Here is a 20,154-nt window from a genome sequence, read left to right on the forward strand (position 1 = left end):
GCCGGAACTTAGGGGATATATTCCAGTTCTGAGGACTCTAAACTAATTCCTGATGGCCTTGGTTTGCAGTAAAATGGACACAGCAAAACTTTTTGAACGCTCACTTTCGAGCTTCTGGGCCAAAATATAACCCCACTTTACTTTAACACTAAAAGGGTAGCCGAGACCGCCTTACGTGCATGGTGATTTTGACAAACTTCGGGTTGATTTCCCGGAACTTGGGAGATATTTTACAGTCCCGGGGACTCTAAACTAACTCCTGCTTCTCTTGCTTTGGAGTGAAATGGAAACAGCAAAACTTTTTGAACGCTGACTTTCCAGCTTCTGGGCCCAAAAGTTTAGCCCCACTTCATTTTAAGATTGAAAGAGTAGCCGAGGCCGCCTTACGCGCATCGTAATTTTGACTAACTTAAGCTCGATTTTCGAAAACTTGGGGGATATTTTCCAGTCCCGTTGACTCTAAACTAACTCCTGATTGCCTTGCTTTGCAGTGAAATGGACACAGGAAAACTTTTTTAACGCTCTTGTGCGAGCTTCTGGGCCAAAAAAAAACCACACTTCACTTTAAGACTGAAAGAGTAGCCGAGACCGCCTTATGCGAATCGTGATGTTGACAAACTACGCCTCAATTTCCCGGACCTTGGGGGATATTTTCCAGACCCGGGCACTTTACACTAACTCCTGATTGCCTTGGTTTGCAGTGAAATGGACACAGGAAAACTTTTTGAACGTTCACCTTCTAGCTTCTTGGCCCAAATATAGCCCCACTTCACTTAAAGACTGAAAGAGTAAGCGAGAGCGCCTTACGCGCATCGTGATTTTGACCAACTTTGGCTCGATTTCCCGCAACTTGGGGGATATTTTTTTAGTCCCGGGGACTCTAAACTAACTCCTGATGGCCTTGGTTTGCATTGAAATGGACATAGGAAAACATTTTGAACGCTCACCTTCGAGTTTCTGGGCCCAAATATAGCCCCACTTCACTTTAAGACTTTAAGAGTAGCCGAGACCGCCTTACGCGCATCGTGATTTTGACCAGCTTAGGCTCGATTTCCCGGAACTTGGGGGATATTTTTAAATCCGGCGGACTCTAAACTAACACCTGATTGCCTTGCTTTGCAGTGAATTGGACACAGCATAACTTTTTCAACGCTCACTTTCGACCTTCTTTGCCGAAATATAGCCACACTTCACTTTAAGACTGAAAGAGTAGCCGAGACCGCCTTACGCGCATCGTGATTTTGAGCAACTTCGGATCGATTTCTAGGAACTTGGGGGGTATTTTCCAGTCCCGAGGACTCTAAACTAACCCCTGATCGCCTTGGTTTGTATTGAAATGGACAGAGGAAAACGTTTTGAACGCTCACCTTCGAGCTTCTGGGCCGAAATATAGCCCCACTCTACTTTAAGATTGAAAGAGTAGCCGTGTCCGTCTTACGCGCATCGTGAGTTTGACAAACTTTGGCTCGATTTCCCGGAACTTCGGGGATATATTCAAGTCTCGGGGACTCTAAACTATCTCCTGATTCCCTTGGTTTGCAGTGAAATGGACACAGCAATGTTTTTTGAACGCTCACTTTGGACCTTCTGGGCCGAAGTAGAGCCTCACTTCACTTTAAGACTGAACGAATAGCCGAGACGGCCTTACGCGTATCTTCATTTTGACAACCTTTGTCCCCATTTTCCCGCACTTACAGGATATTTTCCAGTCCCTGGGACTCTAACCTAACTTCTGGTCGCCTTTGTTTGCAGTGAAATTGACACAGGAAGACCTTTTGAACGGTCACTTTCGAGCTTCTGGGCAGAAATATAGCCCCACTTCACTTTAAGACTGAAAGATTAGCCGAGACCGCCTTACGCACATGGTGATTTTGAACAACTTCGGCTAAATTTGCCGGAATTTGGGGGATATTTTCCACTCCCTGGGTCTCTAAACTACTTCCTATGGCTTTGGTTTGCAGTGAAATTGACACAGCAAAACCTTTTTAAACACTCACTTTAGAGCTTCTGGGCCGAAATATTGCCCCACTTCACTTTAGGACTGAAAGAGTAGCCGAGACGGCCTTACGGGCGTGGTGATTTTAACCAGCCTCGGCTCGATTGGCAGGAAGTTGGGGGATATTTTCTACTCCCGGAAACTCTAAATTAACTCCTGATGGCCTTCGTTTGCAGTGAAATAGACAGAGCAAAACTTTTTAAACGCTCACTTTCAAGCTCTTGGGCAGCAATGTAGCCCCACTTCACTTCAGGACTGAAAGAGTAGCCGAGACCGCCTTACGCGCATGGTGATTTTGATCAACTTCGGCTCGATTTTCCGGAAATTGGGGGATATTTTCCAGTGCCGGAATCTCTAAACTAAACCCTGATGTCTTTATTTTATGCTGAAATGAACACAGGTTAAAGAATCGCAAGCTAGGTGTCGAGCTTCTAGGGCGAAATATAGCCCCACTTCATTTTAAGACTAAAAGAGTAGCCGAGACCTCCTTACGCGAATGGTGATTTTTGAGCATCTTTGGCTGGATTTGCGGGGACTAGGGGGATATTTTTCAGTCCCGGGGACTCTAAACTAACTCCTGATTGCCGTATTATTAAGTGAAAAGGACAGAGGTAAACGAAGCGGACACTAGGTGTGGAGCTTCTAGGCCGAAATATAGCCCTACTTTAATTTAAAACGGTAAGAGTACCATAAACTCTTACGCACATCGTGATTTTCAGCAACTTTGGTTGATTTGCCGGATTTTGGTTGATATTTTACAGTCCCGGGGACTCTACTAAACTAACTTCTGATGGCCTTAATTTTTACTAAAATGGACACAGATAAAAGGAGCGCTCGCTCGGTGTCGAGCTTCTAGGCCGAAATATAGCCCCACTTCACTTTAAGACGGAAAGAGTAGCAAAGAACGCCTTCCACGCATCGTGATTTTCACCAACTTCGGCTCGATTTCCCGCAACTTCGAGGATATTTTCCAGTCCCGGGATTTCTAAACTAACTTTTCATTGTCGTGGTTTGCAGTGAAGGGGACTTAGCAGAACTTTTTAAACGCTCACTTATGAGTTTCTGGAACAAAATATCGCCCAACTTTACTTTAAGACTGATAGAGTAGCCGAGACCGGCTTACGCGCATGGTGATTTTGACCAAATTTGGCTCGATTTCTCGGAACTTGGGGGATATATTCCAGTGCCGGGGACTCAAAACTAACTCCTCATGGCCTGGGTTTGCAGTGAAATGGACACAGGAAAACTTTTTGAACGCTTCCTTTCGAGCTTCTGGGCCGAAACATAGCCCCACTTCACTTTAAGACTGAAAGAGTAGCCGAGACCGCCTTACGCGCATCGTGATTTTGACCATCTTCGGCTTGATTTCGCGGGACTTGGGGGATATTTTCTAGTCCTGGGGACTCTAAACTAAGTCCGGATGGCCTTGTTTTGCAGTGAAATTGAAACAGCCAAACTTTTTGAAAGCAAAGTTTCGAGCTTCTAGGCCGAAAAATAGCCCCACTTCACTTGAAGAGTGAAAGATGAGCCGAGTCCGCCTTACGCGCATCGTGATTTTGACCAACTTCGGCTCGATTTGCCGGAAATTAGGGAATATTTTCCAGTTCTGTGGACTCTAAACTTATTCCTGATGGCCTTGGTTTGTAGTGATATGGACACAGCAAAACTTTTTGAACTCTTATCTTCGAGGTTCTGGCCTAAAATATAGCCCAACTTTACTTTAAGACTGAAAGAATAGCTGAGACCGCCTTGAGCGCATCGTGATTTTGACCAACTTCGGGTCGATTTCCCGGAGCTTGGCGGATATATTTGAGTCCCGCGAGCTCTAAACTAACTCCTTATGGCCTTGGTTTTCGGTTTCCAGTGAAATGCACAGAGCATAACTTTTTTAACGATCACTTTGCAGCTTCTGGGCCGAAATATAGCTCCACCTCACTTTAAGACTGAAAGAGTAGCGGAGACCGCCTTACAGGCATCCTGATTTTGACCAACTTCAGCTCGATTTCACGGAACTTGGCGGATATTTTCCAGTCTGGGGGACTTTAAACTAACTCCTGATGGCCTTCGTTTGCAGTTAAATGCACAAAGCGTAACTTTTTAAACGGTCACTTTCGAGCTTCTGGGCCGAAATATAGCCCCACTTCACTTAAAGACTGAAACAATAGCCGAGATCGCGTTTCGCGCATCGTGATGTTGACCAGCATCGGATCGATATCCCGGAACTTGGGAAATTTTCCAGTCCCGGGGACTCTAACCTAACTCCTGATCGCCTTGCTTTGCATTGAAACTGACAGAGCAAAACGTTGTGAAGGCTCACCTTCGAGCTTCTGGGCCGAAATACAGCCCTACTTCTTTTTAAGAGTAAGAGTAGCCGAGTCTGTCTTACGCAAATCGTGATTTTGACTAACTTCGGCTCGATTTCCCGGAACATGGGGGATATATTCCAGTCCCGGGAACACTAAACTAACTCCTGATTGCCTTGGTTTCCAGTGAAATGGACACAGCAAATTTTTTTGAACCCTTACTTTGGAGCTTCTGGGCCAAAATGGAGCCCCACTTTATTTTAACACTAGGAGAGTAGCCGAGACGGCCTTACGCCCTTATTTATTTTGCCAAACTGTGTCTCGATTTGTCGGCACTTACGGGATATTTTCCAGTCCCTGGGACTCTAAACTAACTCTTGATGGCTTTGGTTCGAAGTGAAATTGACACAGGAAAACTTTTTGAACGCTCACTTTCGAGCTTCTGGGGCGAAATATAGCCCCACTTCACTTTAAGACTGAAAGATTAGCCAAGACCGCCTTACGCCCTGGTGATTTTGACAAACTTAGGCTAAATTTCCCGGAACTTGGGGGATATTTTCCACTCCCTGGGTCTCTAAACTAACTCCTGATGGCCTTGGTTTGCAGTGAAATTGAGACAGCAAAACTGTTTAAACACTCAGTTTCGAGCTTCTGGGCCGAAATATTGCCCCACTTCACTTTAAGACTGAAAGAGTAGCCGAGACCGCCGTACCCGCGTCGTGATTTTGTCCAACTTTGGCTAAATTTCCCGGAACTTGGGGGATATTTTCCATTCCCGGGGACTCTACACTGGCCCCCGATGTCCTTGGTCTGCAGTAAAATGGACACAGCAAAACTTTTTGAACGCTCACTTTCGAGCTTCTGGCCCGAAATATAGCTCCACTTTTCTTTAAGATTGAAAGAGTAGCCGAGACCGGCTTACGCGCATCGTAATTTTGAGCAACTTCGGCTCGATTTCCCGGAACTTGGGGGATATTTTACAGTCCCGCGGACTCTAAAATAACTCCTGAGGCCCTTCGTCTAAAGTGAAATGGACACAGCAAAACTTTCTGAACGCTCACTTTCAAGCTTCTGTGCGGAAATATTGCCCAAGTTCACTTTAAGAATGAAAGAGTAGCCGATACCGCCTTACGCTTATCGTAATTGTGACCAACTTTGGCTCGATTTCCCGGGAAATGGGGGATATTTTCCGGTACCGGGGACTCTAAAGTAACTCCTGATTGCCTTGGTTTGCATTGAAATGGAGAGAGCAAAACTTTTTGAACGCACCCCTTCGAGCTTCTGAGCCGAAATATAGCCCCACTTCACTTTAAGACTGAAAGAGTAGCCGAGACCGTCTTACGCGCATCGTGGTTTTGACCAACTTCGGCTAAATTTCCCGAAACTTCGGGGATATATTGCAGTCCCTAGGACTCTAAAGTAATTCCTGATGGCCTTGGTTTGCAGTGAAATGGACACAGCCAATTGTTTTGAACGCATACTTTCGAAAATCTGGGGAGAAATATAGCCCCACTTCACTTTAAAACTGCAGGAGTAGTTGAGACCGCCTTAGGCGCATCGTGATTTTGACCAACTTCGGCTCGAGTTTCCGGAACTTAAGGGATATTTTTCAGTCCCGGGGACTCTAAAAAACTGACCATGACCTTGGTTTTCAGTTAAATTGAGAGAGCAAAACTTTTTGAACGCTCACTTTCGAGCTTCTGGACCGAAATATAGCCCTACTTCACTTTAAGACTGAAAGAGTAGCCGAGACCGCCTTACGCGAATCGTGATGTTGACCAACTTCGTCTCGATTTCGCGGAACTTGGGGGATATTTTCCAGTTCCGGGGACTGTAAACTACTTCCTGAGGGCCTTGCTATGCAGTGAAATGCGCAAAGCATAAATTTTTGAACGCTCACTTTCGAGCTTCTAGGCCGAAATATACAGCCACGTCACTTTAAGACTAAAAGAGTAGCCGACACTGCTTTACGCGCATCGTGATTTTCACAAACTTGGGCTCGATTTCCCGGAACTTGGGGGATATTTTGATGTCCCGGACACTGTAAACAATCTGCTTATGTGGCTTGGTTTGCGGTGAAATGGACACAGCAAAACTCTTTGAACTTTCACTTTCCAGCTTCTGGGACGAAATATAGCCCCAGTTCACTTTTCGAATGACAGAGTAGGAGAGACCGCCTTACGCGCATCGTGATTTTGACAAAATTCGGCTCGATTTCTCCGAACTTGGGCGATATTTTCCAGTCTCGAACAGTCTAAACTAACTCCTGATGGCCTTAATTTGCAGTGAAATGAACACAGCAAAACTTTTTGAACTTTCACTTTCTAGCTTCTGGGCCAAAATATAGCCCCACCACTTTAAGAATGAAAGAGTAGCCGAGACCGCCTTAGGCGCATCGTGATTTTGACAAAATTCGGCTCGATTTCCCCGCACTTGGGCGATATTTTCCAGTCCCAAGCAGTCTAAACTAACTCCTGATGGCCTTGGTTTGCAGTGAAATGAACACAGTAACACTTCTTGAACGCTTACTTTCGAGCTTCTGGGATGAAATATAGCCCCACTTCACTTTAAGACTGAAAGAGTAGGCGAGACCGCCTTCCGCGCATCATGATTTTGAGCAACTTCCGCTCGATTTTCTAGAATTTTGGCGATATTTTCAAGTCCCGGGGACTCTAAACTAACTCCTGATGGCCTTGGTTCGCAGTGAAATGGACGCAGGAAAACTTTTTGAACGCTCAGTTTCGAGCTTCTGCGCCAAAATACAACCGTCATTCACTTTAAGACTGAAATAGTAGCCGAGACCGCCTTACGAGCATCGTGATTTTGACCAAGTTCAGCTCGATTTCCCGGAACTTGGGAGATATTTTCCAGTCCGGGGGACTTTAAACGAACTCCTGATGGCCTTGGTTTGCAGTTAATTGCACAAAGCGTAACTTTTTAAAGCGTCACTTTCGAGCTTCTGGGCCGAAATATAGCCCCACTTTACTTTAAGACTGAAAGAGTAGCCGAGACCGTCTTACGCGCATCGTGATTTTGACCAACTTGCGTTCGATTTCCCGGAAGTTCGGGGATATATTCCAGTCCCGGGGACTCTAAACTAACTGCTGATGGCCTTGGTTTGCAATGAAATGGACACAGCACATTTTTTTGAACGCTCACTTTCGAGCTTCTTGCCCGAAATAGAGCCCTACTTCACTTTAAGACTGAAAGAGTAGCCGAGACCGCCTTACGCGCATCGTAATTTTGACCAACTTCGGCTCGATTTCCCGCAAATAGGGGGATATTTTCCCGTCCCAAGGACTCTAAATTAACATCTGATGGCCTAAGATGTCAGTGAAATGGACACAGGTAAAATTAGCGCACGCCCGGTCTCGAGCTTCTAGGTCGAAATATAGCCCCCAATAATTTTAAGACTGAAAGAGTAGCCGAGACCGCCTTAGGTGCATGATGATTTTGGGCCACTTTTGCTCGATTTCCCGGAAGTTGGCGAATAATTTAAAGTCCCGGGGACGCTAAACTAACTCCCGATGACGTTGGTTTGCAGTTTAATGAACACAGCAAAACATTCTGAACGCTCACCTTCGAGCTTCAGGGCCGAAATATAGCCCTACTTAAATTTAAGACTGAAAGAATAGCCGAGAGCCCGTTACGCGCATCGTAATTTTCATCAACTTCGGCGCCATTTCCTGGAATTTGGAGAATATTTTCCAGTCCCAGGGACTCTAAACTAACTCTTGATGGCCTTGGTTTGCAGTGAAATGGAGACAGCAAAACTTTTTGAACGGTCACCTTCAAGCTTCTGGGCCGAAATATAGCCCACTTTACTTTAGTACTGAAAAAGTAGCCGAGACCGCCTTACGCGCATCGTGATTTTGACAAACTTCGGGTGGATTTCCCGGAACTTGGGGGATACTTTCCAGTCCCGTGGACGCTAAACTAGGTGCCGATGGCCTTGTTTTGCAGTGAAATGGACACAGCAAAGCTTTTTGAACGCTCACTTTCGAGGATGTGGGCCGAAATATAGCCATACTTCACTTTAAGACTGAAACAGTAGCCGAGACCACGTTTCTCGCATCGTGATTTTGATCAACTTCGGCTCGATTTCCCGGAGCTTGCCAAATATTTTCCAGTCCCAGGGACTCTAAACTAACTCGTGCTGGTCCTGGTTTGCAGTGAAACGGAAACAGAAAAAGTTTTTGAATGCATACTTTCGAGCTTCTGCACCGAAATAGAACCCCACTTCACTTGAACACTGAAAGAGTAGCCAAGACCGCCTTACGTGCATCGTGATTTTTAGCAACTTCGGCTCGATTTGCCGGAACTAAGGGGATATATTCCAGTTCTGAGGACTCAAAACTAATTCCTGATGGCCTTGGTTTGCAGTAAAATGGACCCAGCAAAACGTTTTGAACGCTCAATTTCGAGCTTCTGGGCCAAAATATAGCCCCCCATTACTTTAACACTGAAAGAGTAGCCAAGACCGCCTTACGCGCATCGTGATTTTGACAAACTTCGGGTTGATTTCCCCGAACTTGGGGGATATTTTCCAGTCCCGGGGACTCTCAACTAACTCCTGCTTGTCTTGGTTTGCAGTGAAATGGACACAGCGAAAGTTTTTGAACGCTCACTCTCGAGCTTGTGGGCCGAAATAGAGCCCCATTTTACTTTAAGACTGAAAGAGTAGGCGAGACCGTCTTGAGCGAATCGTGATTTTGGCCTATTTCGCGTTTATTTCCCGAAACTTGGGGGATATATTCCAGTCAAAGGCACTCTAAAGTAACTCCTGATCGCCTTGGTTTTTAGTGAAATGGACAGAGCACAACTTAGGAGCTTCTGGGCAGAAATATAGCCCCACTTTACTCTAAGACTGAAAGAGTAGATGAGACCGCCTTACGCGCATCGTAATTTTGACGAACTTCGAATGGATTTCCCGGAACTTGGGGGATATTTTGCAGTCCCTTGGACGCTAAACTAAGTCCTGATGGCCTTGTTTTGAAGTAAAATGGACACAACAAAACTTTTTGAACGCTTACTTTCTAGCTTGTGGGCCGAAATATAGCCACACTTCACTTTAGGACTGACACAGTAGCCGAGACCACGTTAGGCGCATCATGAATTTGATCAACTTCGGCTCGATTTCCCGGGACTTGGGGGATATTCTCCAGTCCCGGGGTCTCTAAACTAACTTCTGATGGCCTTGGTTTGCACTGAAAGTGAGAGAGCAAAACTTTTTAAACACTCAAGTTCGAGCTTCTGGGCCGAAATATTGCCCCACTTCACTTTAAGACTCAAAGAGTAGCCGAGACCACCTTACGCACATCGTGATTTTGACTAACTTCGGCTCGATTTACCGGAACTTGGGGGATATTTTCGAGTCCCGAGGACTCTTAAGTAACCCCTGATGGCCTTGGTTTGCATTGAAATGGATACAGCAAAACTTTTTGAACGCTCACTTTTGAGCTTCTAGGCGGAAATATAGCTCCACTTCACTTTAAGACTGAAAGAGTAGCCGAGACCGTCTTACACGCTTCGTGATTTTGACCAACGTCTTCTCGATTTTCCGGAACTTGGGAAATACATTCCACTCACGGGGACTCTAAACTAACTCCTGATACCCTTGGTTTGCAGTGAAATAGACAGTAATTTTTTTGAGCTTTGAGCTTGTGGGCCGAAATAGAGCCCCACTTCACTTTAACACTGAAGGAGTAGCCGACACCGCCCTAAGCGCAGCGTGATTTTGACCAACTTCGGCTCGATTTGCCGGAACTTGGGGGATATTTTCCAGTCCCGGGGACTCTAAACTAACTCCTGATTGTCTTGGTTTTCAGTGAAATGGACACAGCGAAACTTTTTGAACGCTCACTCTCGAGCTTCTGGACCGAAATATAGCCCCACTTTACTTTAAGACTGAAGGAGTAGCCGAGACCGACTTGCGCAAATCGTGATTTTGACCAACTTCGGTTCAGTTTCCCGCAAATTGGGGGATATATTCCATTTCCGAGGGCTCTTAACTAACTCCTGATGGCCTTGGTTTGCAGTGAAAAGGACAAAGGAAAGCTTTTTGAACACTCTCTTTGTAGCTTCTGGGCCGAAATAGAATCCCACTTCACTTTCAGACTGAAATAGTAGCCGAGACCGCCTCACGCGCATCGTGAGTTAGACCAAGTTCAGCTCGATTTCACGCAACTTTTGGGATATTTTCCAGTCCGGGGGACTGTAAACTTACTCCAAATGGCCTTGGTTTGCACTGAAATGCGCACAGCATAACTTTTTGAACGCCCACTTTGGAGCTTCTGGGCCGAAATATAGACCCACTTCACTTTAACACTGAAAGAGTAGCCGAGATCGCCTTACGCGCATCGTGATTTTGAGCATTTTCGGATCGATTTCTTGGAACTTGGGGGATATTTTCCAGTCCCGGGGACTCTAAACTTACTCCTGATCGCCTTGCTTTGCATTGAAATGGACAGAGCAAACCTTTTTGAACGCTCACTTTCGAGCTTGTGGGCCGAAATATAGCCACACTTTACTTTAAGACTGAAACAGTAGCCGAGACCGCCTTACGCGCATCGTGATTTTGATCAACTTGGGCTCGCTTTCCCGGAACTTGGGCAATATTTTCCAGTCCCGGGGACCCTAAACTAACTTTGGATAGCTTTGGTTTGCAGTGAAATGCAAACAGCAAAACTTTTTGAACGCTCACTTTCGAGCTTCTGAACAGAAATATAGCCCGACTTTACTTTAATACTGAAAGAGTAGCCGAGACCGCCTTACGTATATCGTAATTTTGACGAACTTCGAATGGATTTTCCGGAACTTGGGGTATATTTTCCAGTCCCTTGGACGCTAAACTAAGTCCTGATGGGCTTGTTTTGAAGTGAAATGGACACAGCAAAACTTTTTGAACGCTCACTTTCTAGCTTGTGGGCCGAAATATAGGCACACTTGACTTTAACACTGAAACAGTAGCCGAGACCATGTTACGCCCATCATGAATTTGATCAACTTTGGCTCCAATTCGCGGGACTTGGGGGATATTTTCCAGTCCCGGAGACTCTAAACTAACTCCTGATGGCCTTGGTTTGCATTTAAATGGACACAGCACAATTTTTTGAACGCACACTTTCGAGATTGTGGACCGAAATATAGCCCCACTTCACTTAGGACTGAACGAGTAGCCGAGACCCTCTTTCTCGCATCGTGAGTTTGACAAACTTCGGGTCGATATTCCGGAACTTGGGGGATATTTTCCAGTCCCAGGAACTCTAAACTAACTCCTCATGTCCTTGGTTTGCAGTAAAATGGACAGAGCAAAACTTTTTGAACGCTTACCTTCGAGCTTCCTGGCCGAAATAAAGCCCCACTTTACTTTAAGACTTAAAGAGTAACAGAGACCACCTTATGCGCATTGTGATTTTGACGAACTTCGGGTGGATCTCCGGAACTTGGAAAAGATTTTCCAGTCAATTGGACGCTAAACTAAGTCCTAATGGCCTTGTTTTGCAGTGAAATAGACACAGCAAAACTTTTTGAACGCTCACTTTCGGGCTTCTGGCCCGAGATATAGCCACAGTTTACTTTAAGACTGAAACAGTAGCCGATACCGCATTTCGCGCATCGTGATTTTGATCAACTTCAGTTCGATTCCCCGGAACTTGGGCAATATTTTTCAGTCCCGGGGACTCCAAACTAACCCCTGATGGCCTTGGTTTGCAGTGAAATGGACACAGCAGAACTTTTTGAACGCTCACTTTCTTGCTTCTGGCCCGAAATATAGCCCCACTTTACTTTAAGACAGAAAGAGTAGCCGAGACGACCTTACCCAAGTCGTGATTTTCACCAACTTCGGCTCGATTTCCCGAAAGTTGGGAAATATTTTCCAGTCCCGGGGAGTCTAAACTAGCTCCTGATGGCTTTGGTTTGCAGTGAAATAAACACAGGGAAACTTTTTGAACGCTCACTTTCAAGCTCCTGGGCAGGAATAAAGCCTCAATTCACTTTAAGACTGAAACAGTAAGCGAGACCGCCAAACGCGCACCGTGATTTTCACCAACTTCGGCTAAATTTCCCTAAACTTGGGGGATATTTTCCAGTCCCGAAGACTCTTAAGTAACCCCTGATGGCCTTCGTTTGAATTGAAATGGATACAGCAAAACTTTTTGAAGCTCACTTTTGAGCTTCTGGGCCGAAATATAGCCCCACTCCACTTTAAGACTGAAAGACTAGCCAAGACCGTCTTGCGCGCATCGTGATTTTGACCAACGTGTTCTCGATTTTCCGGAACTTGGGAAATATATTGCAGTCCCGGGGACTCTAGACTAACTCCTGATGGCCTTGGTTTGCAGTGAAATAGAGACAGCCAATTTTTTGCAGCGCTCACTTTGGAGCTTCTGGGCCGAAATAGAGCCCCACTTCACTTTAAGACTGAAAGAGTAGCCGAGGCCGCCTTAGGCGCATCGTAATTTTGACCAACTTCGGCTTGAGTTGCCAGAACTTAAAAGATATTTTCCAGTCCCGGGGACTCTAAACTAACTCATGATGGCCTTGGTTTTCAGTGAAATTGAGAGAGCAAAACTTTTTGAACGCTCACTTTCGAGCTTCTGGACCGAAATATAGCCCTACTTCACTTTAAGACTGAAAGAGTAGCCGAGACCGCCTTACGCGAATCGTTATTTTGACCAACTTCGTCTCGATTTCGCGGAACTTGGGGGATATTTTCCAGTTCCGGGGACTGTAAACTACTTCCTGAGGGCCTTACTTTGCAGTGAAATGGGCACAGCATAACTTTTCGAAGGCTCACTTTCGAGCTTCTGGGCCGAAATATACAGCCACGTCACTTTAAGACTAAAAGAGTAGCCGAGACTCCTTTACGCGCATCGTGATTTTCACAAACTTGGGCTCGATTTCCCGGAACTTGGGGGATATTTTGATGTCCCGTACACTGTAAACAACCTGCTGATGTGACTTGGTTTGCGGTGAAATGGACACAGCAAAACTTTTTGAACTTTCACTTTCGAGCTTCTGGGCCGAAATATAGCCCCAGTTCACTTTAGGAATTAAAGACTACCCGAGACCGCCTTACGCGCATCGTGATTTTGACAAAATTCGGCTCGATTTCTCCGAACTTGGGCGATATTCTCCAGTCCCGGGGAGTCTACACTAACTCCTGATGGCCTTGTTTTGCTGTGAAATGAACACAGCAAAACTTTTTGAACTTTCACTTTCTAGCTTCTGGGCCGGAATATAGCCCCAGTTCACTTTAGGAATCAAAGAGTAGCCGAGACTGCCTTACGCGCATCGTGATTTTGACAAAATTCGGCTCGATTTCTCCGAACTTGGGCGATATTTTCCAGTCCCGAGGAGTCTAAACTAACTCCTGATGGCCTTGCTTTACAGTGAAATGAACAGAGTAACCCTGTTTGAACGCTTATGTTCGAGCTTCTGGGATGAAATATAGCCCCACTTCACTTTAAGACTGAAAGAGTAGGCGAGACCGCCTTACGCGCATCGTGATTTTGAGCAACTTCCGCTCGATTTTCTAGAATTTTGGCGATATTTTCAAGTCCCGGGGACTCTAAACTAACTCCTGATGGCCTTGGTTCGCAGTGAAATGGACTCAGGAAAACCTTTTGAACGCTCAGTTTCGAGCTTCTGGGCCGAAATACAACCGTACTTCACTTTAAGACTGAGATAGTAGCCGAGACCGCCTTCCGAGCATCGTGATTTTGACCAAGTTCAGCTTGATTTCCCCGAACTTGGGGGATATTTTCCAGTCCGGGGGACTTTAAACTAACTCCTGATTGCCTTGGTTTGCAGTTAAATGCACAAAGCGTAACTTTTTAAAGGGTCACTTTCGAGCCTCTCGGCCGAAATATAGCCCAACTTTACTTTAAGACTGAAAGAGTAGCCGAGACCGTCTTACGCGCATCGTGATTTTGACCAACTTGCGTTCGATTTCCCGGAACTTCGGGGATATATTCCAGTCCCGGGGACTCTAAATTAACTGCTGATTGCCTTGGTTTGCAGTGAAAGGGACACAGCACATTTTTGAACGTTCACTTTCGAGCTTCTCGGCCGAAATATAGCCCTACTTCACTTTAAGACTGAAAGAGTTGCCGAGACCGCCTTACGCGCATGGTAATTTTGACCAACCTCGGCTCGATTTCCCGGAAGTTCGCGAATATTTTCAATTCCCGGGGAAGCTAAACTAACTTCCGATGGCCTTAGTTTGCAGTTAAATGGACACAGCAAAACTTTTTGAACGCTCACTTTGGAGCTTATGGGTCGAAGTATAGCCCCACTTAACTTTAAGACTGAAAGAGTAGCCGAGAGCGCCTTACTCGCATCGTGATTTTGGGATACCTCGGCTCAATTTCCCGCAAGTAGGGGGATATTTTCCAGTTCCGGGGACGCTAAACTAGCTCCTGATGACTTTCGTTTCCAGTGAAATGGACACAGGAACACTTTTTAAAGGCGCACTTTCCAGGTTGCTGGCCGAAATATAGCCCTACTTCTTTTTAAGACTAAAAGAGTAGGCGGGAGCGCCTTACGCGCATTGTGATTTTGAGGATCTTCGGCTCGATGTGGCGAAACTTGGGAGATATTTTCCAGTCCCAAAGTCTCTAAACTCACTCCTGATTGTCTAAGATGTGAGTGAAATAGAGACAAAAATTTTTGAAGCCTTACTTTCGAGCTTCTGGAGTTAAATCTAAGCCCACTTTACCTTAAGACTGAAAGAGTAGCCGAGACCCCCTTAAGCGCATCGTGATTTTGACTAACTTCGGGTGGATTTCCCGTTACCTCTGGGGATATTTCCAGTCCCTTGGACGCTAAACAAAGTCGTGATGGCCTTGTTTTGCAGTGAAATGGACACAGCAAAACTTTTTAAACACTCAGTTTCGAGCTTCTGGGCCGAAATATTGCCCCACTTCACTTTAAGACTGAAAGAGTAGCCGAGACCGCCGTACGCGCGTCGTGATTTTGACCAACTTCGGTTAAATTTCCCGGAACTTGGGGGATATTTTCCAGTCCCGGAGATTCTAAACTGACACCCGACGTCCTTCGTCTTCAGTAAAATGGACACAGCAAAACTTTTTGAACGCTCACTTTTGAGCTTCAGGGCCGAAATATAGCTCCACTTCACTTTAAGAGTGAAAGAGTAGCCGAGACCGCCTTACGCCCATCGTAATTTTGACTAACTTCGGCTCGATTTCCCGGAACTTGCGGGATATTTTCCAGTTCCGCGGACTCTAAAGTAACTCCTGATGGCCTTGCTCTGGAGTGAAATGGACACAGCACAACTTTTTGAACGCTCACTTTCGAGCTTCTGGGCGGAAATATTGCCCCAGTTCACTTTAAGAATGAAAGAGTAACCGGCACCGCCTTACGCGCATCGTGATTTTGACCCACTTTGGCTCGATTACCCGGGAAATGGCGGATATTTTCCGGTACCGGGGACTCTAAACTAACTCCTGATTGCCTTGGTTTGCAGTGAAATGGACACAGCACAACTTTTTGGACATTCACTTTTGACCTTCTGGGCCGAAGCATAGCCCTACTTCACTTAAAGACTGAAAGACTAGCCGAGACCGCCTTACGCGCATCGTAATTTTGGGCTACTTCGGCTCGATTTCCCGGAACTTGGGAGATAATTCCCAGTCCCGGGCACTCTAAACTAATTCCTGATGGCCTTGGTTTTTAGTGAAATGGACACAGCCAAACTTTTTGAACGTTCACTTTCGAGCTTCTGGGCCGAAGCATAGCCCCACTTCACTTAAAGACTGAAAGAGTAGCCGGGACCGCCTTACGCGCATGGTAATTTTGTCGAACTTCGGCTTGATTTCCTGAGACTTGGGGGATATTTTCCAGTCCCGGAAGCTCTAAACTAACTCCTGAATGCCTTGGTTTTTAGTGAAATGGACACAGGTAAAAGCGGCGCACGTTCCGTTTCCAGGTTGTAGGCCCAAATCTAGCCCCACTTTATTTTAAGACTGAAAGTGTACACGAAACCGCCCTAAGCGCATCGAAATTTTTAGCCACTATGGCTCGATCTGCCAAAACTTGGGGGATATTTTCCAGTCCCGGGGACTCTACCCTAACTCTTGATGGCCTTAGTTTTCAGTAAAATGGTCACAGGTAACAGGAGCGCACGCTCGGTGTCGAGCTTCTAGGCCGAAATGTAGCCCCAGTTCATTTTAAGACTGAAAGAGTAAACGAAACTGCCGTACGCTTATCGTAATTTTAAGAAAGTATGGCTCAATTTGCCGAAACTTGCAGGATAGCTTCCAGTCTCGAGGATTCTAAACTATCTCCTGATGGACTTAGTTCTTAGTGAAATGGACACAGGTAAAAGGAGGGCACGCTCGGTGTCGAGCTTGTAGAACCGAAATATAGCCCCACGTCATTTTCGGAGTAAACGAGTAGCCGAGACCGCCTTACGCGCATCGTGATTTTGAGCATCTTTGGCTCGATTTGCCGGAATTCGGGGAATATTTTCCAGTCTCGAGGACTCTATGCTAACTCCTGATGAACTTAGTTTCAGTGATATGTACACAGGCAAAAGGAGCGCACGCTCGGTGTTGAGCTTCTCGGCCGAAATATAGCCCCACTTCATTTTAAGACTGAAAGAGTAGCCGAGACCGCCTTACGCGCATCGTGATTTTGAGCAACTTTGGCTCGATCTGCCAGAATTTGGGAAATATTTTCCAGTCCCAATTAGCGCACGCCCGGTCTCGAGCTTCTAGGTCGAAATATAGCCCCCCGTAATTTTAAGACTGAAAGAGTAGCCGAGACCGCCTTACGCGCATCGTGATTTTGACCATCTTCGGCTTGATTTCCGGGAACTTAGGGGATATTTTCTAGTCCCGGGGACTTTAAACTAAGTCCTGATGACCTTGTTTTGCAGTGAAATTGAGACAGCAAAAGTTTTTGAAAGCAGAGTTTCTAACTTCTGGGCCGAAATATAGCCCCACTTCACTTGAGGAGTGAAAGATGAGCCGAGTCCGCCTGACGCGCATCGTGATTTTGACCAACTTCGGCTCGATTGGCCGGAACTTAGGGAATATTTTCCAGTTCTGTGGACTCTAAACTAATTCCTGATGGCCTTGGTTTGCAATGAAATGGACGAAGCAAAACTTTTTGAACGCTCATCTTCGAGCTTCTGCGCCAAAATATAGCCCCTCTTCACTTGAAGACTGAAAGAATAGCCGAGACCGCCTTACAGACATGGTGATTTAATTTTGACCAAGTTCAGCTCGATTTCCCGGAACTTGGGGGATATTTTCCAGTCCGGGGGACTTTAAAATAACTCCTGATGGCCTTTTCTTGCAGTTAAATGCACGAAGCGTAACTGTTTAAGTGGTCACTTTCGAGCTTCTGGGCTGAAATATAGCCCCACTTCACTTTAAGACTGCAACAATAGCCGACCCGCGTTTCGCGAATCGTGATTTTGACCAACTTCGGATCGATATCCCGGAATTTGGGGGATATTTTCCACTCCCTGGGTCTCTATACTAACTCCTGATGGCCTTGGTTTGCAGTGAAACTCACACAGCAAAACTTTTTAAACACTCAGTTTCGAGGTTCTGGGCCGAAATATTGCCCCACTTCACTTTAAGACTAAAAGAGTAGCCGAGCCCGCCTTACGCGCGTTGTGATTTTGACCAACTTCGGCTCGGTTTTCCGGAACTTGGGGTATATTTTTTAGTCCCGCGGACTCTAAAGTAACTCCTGATTGCCTTGGTTCGCATTGAAATGGAAACAGCAAAACTTTTTGAACGTTCACTTTCGAGCTTCTTGGCCCAAATATAGCCCCACTTCACTTAAAGACTGAAAGAGTAAGCGAGAAGGCCTTACGCGAATCGTGATTTTCACCAACTTCGGCTCGATTTCCCGCAACTTGGGGAATATTTTTTTAGTCCCGGGGACTCTAAACTAACTCCTGATGGCCTTGTCTTGCATTGAAATGGACACAGCAAAACTTTTTGAACGCTTATCTTCGAGCTTCTGGCCTAAAATATAGCCCAACTTCACTTTAAGACTGAAAGAATAGCCTAGACCGCCTTGCGCGCATCGTGATTTTGACCAACTTCGGCTCGATTTCCCGGAATTTGGGGGATATTTTCCAGTCCCGGAGACTCTAAACTAACTCCTGATCGTCTTGGTTTGCATTGAAATAGACAGCGAAACTTTTTGAACGCTCACTTTCGAGCTTCTGGCCCGAAATATAGCCCACTTTACTTTAAGACTGAAAGAGTAGCCGAAACCGTCTTCGCGAATCGTGATTTTGACCAACTTCGGGTCGATTTCCCGGAGCTTGGCGGATATATTCGAGTCCCGCGAGCTCTAAATTAAATTCCAGTCCCGGGGACTCTAAACTAACTCCTGATCGCCTTGCTTCGCATTGAAGCGTGACAGAGCAAAACGTTGTGAAGACTTACCTTCGAGCTTCTGGGCCGAAATATAGCCCCACTTCTTTTTAAGAGTAAGAGTAGGCGAGTCTGTCTTACGCAAATCGTGATTTTGACTAACTTCGGCTCGATTTCCCGGAACCTGGGGGATATATTCCAGTCCCGGGAGCACTAAACTAACTCCTGATGGCCTTGGTTTCCAGTGAAATGGACACAGCAATTTTTTTTGAACCCTTACTTTGGAGCTTCTGTGCCGAAAGAGAGCCCCACTTTATTTTAACACTAAAAGAGTAGCCGAGACGGCCTTACGCGCTTATTTATTTTGCCAAACTTTGTCTCGATTTGTCGGCACTTACGGGATATTTTCCAGTCCGTGGGACTCTAAACTAACTCTTGATGGCTTTGGTTCGAAGTAAAATTGACACAGGAAAACTTTTTGAACGCTCACTTTCGAGCTTCTGGGGCGAAATATAGCCCCACTTCACTTTAAGACTGAAAGATTAGCCAAGACCGCCTTACGCCCTGGTGATTTTGACAAACTTCGGCTAAATTTCCCGAAATTTGGGGGATATTTTCCACTCCCTGGGTCTGTAAACTAACTCCTGATGGCCTTGGTTTGCAGTGAAATGGACCCAGCAAAACTTTTTAAACACTCAGTTTCGAGCTTCTGGGCCGAAATATTGCCCCACTTCACTTTAAGACTGAAAGAGTAGCCGAGACCGCCGTACGCGCGTCGTGATTTTGAGCAACTTTGGCTAAATTTCCCGGAACTTCGGGGATATTTTCCATTCCCGGGGACTCTAAACTGGCCCCCGACGTCCTTGGTCTGCAGTAAAATGGACAGAGCAAAACTTTTTGAACGCTCACTTTCGAGCTTCAGGGCCGAAATATAGCTCCACTTTACTTTAAGATTGAAAGAGTAGCCGAGACCGGCTTACGCGCATTGTAATTTTGACCAACTTCGGCTCGATATCCCGGAACTTGGGGGATATTTTACAGTCCCGCGGACTCTAAAGTATCTCCTGATGGCCTTGCTTTGGAGTGAAATGGACAAAGCAAAACTTTCTGAACGCTCACTTTCAAGCTTCTGTGCGGAAATATTGCCCAAGTTCACTTTAAGAATGAAAGAGTAGCCGAGACCGCCTTACGCTTATCGTGATTGTGACCAACTTTGGCTCGATTTCCCGGGAAATGGGGGATATTTTCCGGTACCGGGTACTGTAAAGTAACTTCTGATATCCTTGGTTTGCATTGAAATGGAGAGCGCAAAACTTTTTGAACGCTTCCCTTCGAGCTTCTGAGCCGAAATATAACCCTACTTCACTTTAAGACTGAAAGAGTAGCCGAGACCGTCTTACGCGCATCGTGGTTTTGACCAACTCCGGCTAGATTTCCCGAAACTTCGACGATATATTCCAGTCCCAAGGACTCTAAAATAATTCCTGAT

General features: G+C 45.9%; 1 long non-coding RNA gene across 1 annotated transcript in view; it reads right to left on the minus strand.

The window, feature by feature from the left end:
• Nucleotides 1-3,126: 3,126 nt before the first annotated feature.
• LOC145474335 (uncharacterized) overlaps nucleotides 3,127-20,154 on the minus strand; it is a 233,854-nt gene continuing 216,826 nt past the window's right edge. The window contains exon 4 of the long non-coding RNA XR_014045367.1: nucleotides 3,127-3,196. This is a non-coding gene — a long non-coding RNA (uncharacterized LOC145474335). The remainder of the gene's footprint in view (nucleotides 3,197-20,154) is intronic.

Source organism: Orbicella franksi, chromosome 2, assembly GCF_964199315.1.
Source record: "Orbicella franksi chromosome 2, jaOrbFran1.1, whole genome shotgun sequence".
Lineage (NCBI taxonomy): Eukaryota > Metazoa > Cnidaria > Anthozoa > Scleractinia > Merulinidae > Orbicella > Orbicella franksi.